Source organism: Orbicella faveolata, unplaced genomic scaffold (genome assembly GCF_042242905.1).
Source record: "Orbicella faveolata isolate gen_17 unplaced genomic scaffold, um_ofav_v1 contig_25, whole genome shotgun sequence".
In the NCBI taxonomy this organism is placed as follows: domain Eukaryota; kingdom Metazoa; phylum Cnidaria; class Anthozoa; order Scleractinia; family Merulinidae; genus Orbicella; species Orbicella faveolata.
The window spans coordinates 4,239,477-4,247,748 of NW_028301553.1; the positions used below are offsets into that span (position 1 = coordinate 4,239,477).

General features: G+C 38.8%; 1 long non-coding RNA gene across 1 annotated transcript; it reads right to left on the reverse strand.

Moving 5' to 3' along the window:
- Nucleotides 1-5,218: 5,218 nt before the first annotated feature.
- LOC149108638 (uncharacterized) lies at nucleotides 5,219-7,979 on the reverse strand. Its single transcript, XR_016208826.1, has 2 exons — nucleotides 7,007-7,979; nucleotides 5,219-5,345 (listed from the first exon to the last, which is right to left on the reverse strand). It is a non-coding gene; the product is annotated as an uncharacterized LOC149108638 (long non-coding RNA).
- Between the last annotated feature and the right edge of the window lie 293 nt (nucleotides 7,980-8,272).

The following is an 8,272-nucleotide window of genomic DNA, read 5'->3' on the forward strand; positions in this document are numbered from 1 at the left end:
TCATCTCGATACAGTCGCATTAAAGAGCATTAAGTGAAGGGGCTGCAATTTGTGGCAGCTCGACTTAACATGTTTTTTTAAAAAACTAAATCAGTGACGACTAAGATGTTCAACGACAAAATAGGAAAAAAATTCCAAAGTAATACCAGGAGTGCGAATTTAATTCCTTACATGGTACAGTCACATGAAAAATGATAAGGAAAAACAGTACTTTTGTTTTAAGCGTCCTGTCCAAAAAAAGTTAAGGTTGTGAAGTTCTTAACCAGTGATTTGTAGAAGAAAAAGTGAGAAACTTGCTGAACTGTAATTCAGAGGTGGATTGTTTATAAATTCAAGAGAAAGATATCTTTGCCATTTCGGTGCAAACGAAGATGTGATTTTCCAGCATACGCTCCGCTCCAGTTTTCACGTATTGTTCCTAGAAAGCGGTAACAAATTCAAGTTAAAAAGTCGTTCATCACTGAAACGTGTTATGTCGATTATAGAAATGGACTCTATTATTTCTAAGAAATAGTGATCAACAGCTCATTTCTCCTTTCACCAGATGATGAGAATTTCAATTAATTTCAGTTAATTACAATAATATTAATTTCAACAAGATGATGAGAAAAAAGGAAGTCATCAACTTTGGATCATTGTCTTGCTGGAGCAGTGAATTGGCCATTTCCGAGTTTACCTTGTCCTTCTGTTTGAAAACGAGTTCTCGTGCAAAACCACTTTTGCGATGGAAGGCAAATTTCACTCTCGATTTCTGATTTTTTTCTAATTTCTTTGTGTACGATGACAATTAAAAAATAAGATGGTCAATACGCAGACACGTGAGTTAAGTTATAATTATCCATTTCCAACGTTCAATAGTGCTGCCCACTTTGTTGCAAAAGTAAACAAGAAGTAAAGTTATATTATTCCATGATGATGATTAGTTTTCGATTTTCCATTGTTTTATTGTAACCAGAAATAATTTGGCAACACTCTGTTAGAAATGCTGCGGGATAGCTTAAGGCATTTTAAAATTATTCGGTACCTTTAAGATTCCTGGAAGGAATATAGCCTAGAGTAATAAAATATTTCTGTTTGTCGTGAACGGATATTAAATTTTCCAGTTAGTACCGATAAAAAGTGGTAACTCCATACATGTTTGGAGCGTTTCTAGCTACGGTCTTGAGAGAGGTGTCGGCAAGGCATCAAATTCCCCAACAAACCCGTTCTCTGTATAAAATGACTTACTATACACGACAAGTTCAGTGAGAAAATAAAAGCACTCTGTTTAACATTTCCGACAGTGGGAAACTGACAAGCGAGATAGTTTACAAATCTGATTTTGCCATCAGTCTCCAAAACGAAATAGAGCTTTTCGTCTACCAATTTTGAGTTTAAAATATGTTTCTTCACACTTCAGTTACACAAATAAACAGTAATTTGAGGCTCACTTAAAGAATGGCTTGATTTAGCTGGAAAGATCATTTCATGGGCACTTTATAAAATAGTAAATGAGTCGAGTCAAATGCTTTGTCTTACGGATAAAAAGGGTTTAAAATTGACAGGGGAAGAGCAACGTGTTCGTCACGTATAAAATAGCGGCAAGGTAGAACTGAATGAACTTTTCAATTCTCAAGAACTAGAAATCAACATACAATTTCTCCTAGCTGTTTTTAAGGTAGCTGAAGTAGATCTACAGTTCTTATTCATTTTAGCAGAACACGTTGTTAACTTGACTTTCTATAGAATGATAATAGAATCCTGGTTAACGGATTTTGTGATAAAGAAGAACCCAAATATTGATGGCATCCTATCAAACCCAAACGATACGAATAGCTTGTGTATATGAAAAGAAATTAAAGAAAGAAAAAACTTGACATAGAGATTTGAAATTTTTGCGCTCATTCTTGTTAAACCAGTACAGTTGGCAAATTAACATATAACGTCTCAGTGCACGTATTTTCAATTGTCTAGATAGCACTTACACTTGCCTTCTGACTGATCAATAATGATAATTCTTGTCAACAGGATCACAGATATTAGACGGATCCGTTAAGAAAATGGACTGCAGCACTTATCAATATTACATTCAACCACCTTAAAATAGTGTTAAAAAAGGAGGTCAGCAAGTCTTCGAAAAGAGTTAAATATTACTGACTTTTTGAAAGCTATTTCATCAATAAACAAGACTGGCAAGGTAGCTTTCATCAGCATTTTCTTCTCTGAAACAATGTGAATCAAAGTATAATACTTAAGTGAAATTTCGCAAAGCCTTTCCTGGTGTTAAGAAGGTGTAAGGGCTAATTAAAGGACTCACAAAAAAGAGCTCTTGAAACCTTCTACAACATTAGATCATTAAATAACGAAAACAAGATATATAAACAAGCCGCAAACTAAGTTTCCGGCCAAATCTTGTGTCCTTGTCCATTACTTTAAAACTTAAACGGTGTGTTAATAAATAAAGATCTAACCTCCCCCCCCAATGATCGCAACATGTCAATCCAACATATCATAACATTTTGTGCGTAACATGTTGCACGCGCTTGGCCACCCTCTTGAGACATGTTCAATCATATTACGTGCTGATGGCTAATACTTCACCAAAACACCAAACATGTCACAACAGGGTAGATAAACGCACACAACATGTTGGGAGGAGGTAGTAGGGAGCACGATAACTCTTTTTTCCCTCCTTCCTCCTCCCCAGAGGAGGTAGTAGGGAAAAAGAGTCATCTTGCTCCCTACTACCTCCTCTGGGGAGGACGAAGGAGGGAAAAAGAGTCATCCTGCTCCCTACTACCTCCTCCCAACATGTTGTGTAAGTTTGTCTCGATGACTCTTTTTCCCTCCTTGCTCCTCCCCAGAGGAGGTAGCAGGGAGCAAGATGACTCTTTTTCCCTCCTTGCTCCTCCCCAGAGGAGGTAGCAGGGAGCAAGATGACTCTTTTTCCCTCCTTGCTCCTCCCCAGAGGAGGTAGCAGGGAGCAAGATGACTCTTTTTCCCTCCTTGCTCCTCCCCAGAGGAGGTAGCAGGGAGCAAGATGACTCTTTTTCCCTCCTTGCTCCTCCCCAGAGGAGGTAGCAGGGAGCAAGATGACTCTTTTTCCCTCCTTGCTCCTCCCCAGAGGAGGTAGCAGGGAGCAAGATGACTCTTTTTCCCTCCTTGCTCCTCCCCAGAGGAGGTAGCAGGGAGCAAGATGACTCTTTTTCCCTCCTTGCTCCTCCCCAGAGGAGGTAGCAGGGAGCAAGATGACTCTTTTTCCCTCCTTGCTCCTCCCCAGAGGAGGTAGCAGGGAGCAAGATGACTCTTTTTCCCTCCTTGCTCCTCCCCAGAGGAGGTAGCAGGGAGCAAGATGACTCTTTTTCCCTCCTTGCTCCTCCCCAGAGGAGGTAGCAGGGAGCAAGATGACTCTTTTTCCCTCCTTGCTCCTCCCCAGAGGAGGTAGCAGGGAGCAAGATGACTCTTTTTCCCTCCTTGCTCCTCCCCAGAGGAGGTAGCAGGGAGCAAGATGACTCTTTTTCCCTCCTTGCTCCTCCCCAGAGGAGGTAGCAGGGAGCAAGATGACTCTTTTTCCCTCCTTGCTCCTCCCCAGAGGAGGTAGCAGGGAGCAAGATGACTCTTTTTCCCTCCTTGCTCCTCCCCAGAGGAGGTAGCAGGGAGCAAGATGACTCTTTTTCCCTCCTTGCTCCTCCCCAGAGGAGGTAGCAGGGAGCAAGATGACTCTTTTTCCCTCCTTGCTCCTCCCCAGAGGAGGTAGCAGGGAGCAAGATGACTCTTTTTCCCTCCTTGCTCCTCCCCAGAGGAGGTAGCAGGGAGCAAGATGACTCTTTTTCCCTCCTTGCTCCTCCCCAGAGGAGGTAGCAGGGAGCAAGATGACTCTTTTTCCCTCCTTGCTCCTCCCCAGAGGAGGTAGTAGGGAGCAAGATGACTCTTTCCATGGTTAATTTATTCATATATTCAATTTAGGTAATGACTCCAGAAATCGTAATAAACAAGGTGGAAATGCTTTTATTATTTTGCTTTACTTTGCTTGGAAGGAGAATTACTTTGCATTTAAATTTAGTTGAATGCAAGATACAGTTTTTATTCCTTAAGCGGAGCGCATTGCCTCAAGAAAATCGTCAGTGAGAGATACCCGTACACGATATTTCGGGCACAGTGGTTCATCTTTTGTCCAAAATTTCCCACTATCTTACCGGGGAATATTGTTAGAAGAGCATTAATTTCTGTTCCTCAAACCTCCACTCCACTGAATGAAACAATCACGCGTGAGGAATAAATTTCTTTTATAATCCTTTACTTTTTTAGGAAGGAGATTTGGAGGGAAGTATATGTCTTAACCATAATCTCTTAATCTTTCCTTTTAAAGTCAAAAGTGGTTACATTTTCAGTAAAACTTCCTCCCAAAGTAATTTTCTTTAAGATGGTCAAGGTTTAGGAAACGGCTGAAAGACTAGACTGCTTATTTATGCCCATAGTGTCGACACAGTGTAGTTTAGTCTTACCGCTACTTCTTAACCTTTAACCCTCTCAGAGAAAAGTACTTTGGGAGGAAGTCTACCTCATATTACAACCCCTTTTTGAACTTTAAAGGGCGAGTGGAGGATTATGGATGAGAGTTCAACTTCCTCTCCAAATATTCTCTCCAGGAAAGTAAAGGATTATGGACGAGATTTAGTCCTCCTTCGCGATTGTTTCATTCAGGGGAGTGGGGGTTTTGGGGGACAGGAATTAAGACTCTTCGAACAATCTTCCCCTGTAAGATGGTGGGGGATTTTTGGCCGAAGATAAACTACTGTGCACAATGGCTCGTGCAGGGGTATCTCCCGATTTTTTTATTATCTGACGATTTTTTTCTGGCATTGCCCTCTTCTTTGGGAATGAGCAATGTTCATTGGATTAAACTGAATTTAAATGCAAAGTAAAGGACAACGACACAGGTTTAACCGCACTCACCTTTCTGGTTCTGCGGCATATTTTTTTCTACAGCTATTTTCTAAATAATATTTTATCACAGGAAGGTGTAAGAGCTTATTGGATTCTAGTCTTTAATTTGCTCTTTGCACCTTCCTTACATCAGCTAAGTTTACTTTCGTTATTTGCGAAAATCGCTATCTTTTTATTCTTCCCTCATACAGACTTGATATTATATATATTCACGTCCGCTTCATTTGTTAATCAACTATATCATCGTAACTTACTATGAGGATCGACAGATTTACGATAAACGGAGTACAGGTGCTTTTCTTAAAGTTTATTTCCAAGTTCAAAGAGAATTTATTTGAAAGTGTTTCTGCATTTGTCTTTTAGCCAGTTGTTCGCTGTGGTGTATCATTGTTCACTTTCTTTACTATTCCTCAGGCTACCTGTTGATCGAATCAAATATTAACAGTTCATCAGAATGTGTCACGCAGAATCAACATGTATTATTATGCGCTGAACTGTCGGAGTGAGGGTGCTGCTGCGATACCCTCCTACTCGTTCTATATTTTCTTTCCAAATAAAGCTTACTGTGCTTACATACATAATGAAATGTTCACAAGGTAACGTTAGCTTTTGGCTTCAGAAAAAAATAAACAAATACTAAGCAAAATAAACTAGTCGTTTAAATATAGAACTCTTACTAAATGATTGCCAATTAAATCTCTACACTTTAAAACGTCACCATAGTGTTATCGAGCGCAGAATGAACTGTCTTTTGAGTCCATCTTTCAGCTTTGTCCGAGCGATTATCTGTTTTTTTTCTAAAATTTCGAGTGCTGTGACAGCAAATGGCCTTGTTTCACTGAGCCTTCTGGAGAATTTGATTATCCATTCAATATTTCTAAATCCTCTTCCGAAACTTCGGCGAGACGAGAAAAAATGTCCCTATTTTGCAGACTATCTTCAACCACTGAATAGTAATGGCTGATCGTACAAGGTATACCTTAGCCAATCAAAATGCAGTATTGCATTAGTATAATCCGGTAGATTTGTACTAATGATAAACAGATTACTGTACCGTTGTCAAGCACAATAACTGTTGGTTATTAATTCTTACATAATGATCAAGAGTGATCACAATAAAACGTTTTCATGAAATCATTATGAAGACTGATTGACTTTGTGAATTCTTTTGTTAGAAAACATTTTTGGACCTAGAAATTTTAAAGTTAAAATTGTAAATTTCATTTTCAAAGTTAAAACTTTAACTTTGCAGCAACTATTTACTTCTGCTGGCATGTTGACACGACCTTGTTTCCTTACTTATGATCAACAACACGCTTTGCCTCCATCTGAACCAGTAGGGAAGAAATGACTTGCATTTAATGTCTTTTTTCAGGTTTTCTGAACTGTACTTAACAAATCTTAAGAAAGAAACTGACATATTCATTTCCACTTGTCTTATTCGCATCCTTGGATGGGCCGTGGCTCAATATTTCTCTGCAAACTGAAGTCGAGTGATACAAAACTTAAGCCCTGCTCCGCTGTGTTAATACTTGGTTGGATTATCGCTTACAGAAAACAGCACCTCTTGTCAAAGATAGTTTTTTATGTTTTTGGTATCCTTAAAGGGACACAGTCGGCTTTGGGACCGCGCTGACCTGGACACTAGTTTTCTCACTTTGAAAAAGTTCACCTCAACCTGAAATCAAAGATACTCGTCGAGTACATCTAGAAATCCGCTTCAATCTTCGCAGTGTTTTGCTTGATTTTCAATCGTTTACTGAAAAACCTGTTTTTGAGTGGGCCTTTGCTCATCCTATGTTTTGTATCATATTTGGTTAAAAACAGTATGGATCGTGTCTCTGTGATATGCAAATTAACTATGAAATCAGATGGTATCTAATGCGCATGTGCTCCAGCTGACTGTGTCCCTTTAACTTTTAATAGGGTACCACTGATTCATGCTTCAAAAGTATTCATATTATTGATAAAAGAACGTAAAACCGAAAAATCAAAAACAAAGCCTCTCCAGTCTTTTCAAGGTACTGGACGTTTTTTTAAGCTTTTCGAAATATATGAACTGATTATGTCCTTCTCAAACCTTTTTATCAGCCTAGCGTTTTTGTCAGTAGTCCGACATCACCAAGTCCAATTACATCCTTTACAGGGACAGGATCCGGTACTTCTTTTTTTATTAGGTTACGTCGGTCCTTGCAAATTGACCTTGTGTTTTCACTGCTTACCAAAGCGTGGCTTATTTAACTATCAGAAACCATAGTACACTCGCCTGCCAAGGAGTTGAAAAACAAATATTGCTTCGGAAACAACATCAAAACTCGATCTGCTATTACCGACCAGCTAAGAAATAGACTGACAAATGCGGGGTAAAAATACAACCTTTATCAGCAATGATGTGAAATGATTTCCTGCTGCAAATTATTAACGACCTGTTAACATGTCCACGACTAAATTTCCTCACGGTTACGTGTTTGATTCTCGGTTCCAGTTTCTTATAGGTCATCGATACAATTTCAAGCATATCCTTAAGACAGTTGCATTTGTTCAAATCATAGTTAACAGAGGGAATGGTTAAGGATCCCAGCAAACATCAAAAAAACAAACAAACAGGCTAAGAGTTATGTTGGAAGGTCTTTGACCCTGTACATCTTTTTGTTTTATGCTCCTAGACTGTGCATGAATTACGTAATCGCAATATTTCTATTGGTTAGCTGTATGAGCACACATAACAACTTTTTGCATTTTTCCAGATTTTGGGCAGGGTCAACCTCCCTCCCCCGCCCCAAACAGCCAACAAAAACATACAACAAAGAAATTTGCCATGATTCATAATCATTTCCCTCTATTAACCATGTTCAAATGTATCGTGTTTAAGTACTTTCTTATCTCACTTTAATTATTAATTGCCAATGCGTCTCGAAACAGTATTTAGGTCAATGCTCTTTCCAGTATCTTGATAAAGTGAAAACATTGGAAACTGACGCAGATCAATATAAATAACTAAACTTGGTAACTCCTTGTTAAAACAATCAGGGAACGTTTTGTTGTGTCAATTAGTTCCCTGCTTTTCTTGACTCTCCTGTGGCAAACAAGCACACTCAAAGGTGTCTTATGAATTTTAGTGTACTTTTCTAAGCTCGAGTCCATGTTTTAGACATTTTTATGGTTTTTACAAAGTCTTAATTAAGAAAAAAAAATTGAATCGCCATATTTTTTAGTATTTTCAAACTTTTTGACATATTTGCAAATTTTGAAATCCAAGATGGAGGTCCTTTTTAAAAGCACGATATCAGTTTTACCTGACAAGTTATTGCACGAAACTTAACATTTCTAGATGATTTATCACCAC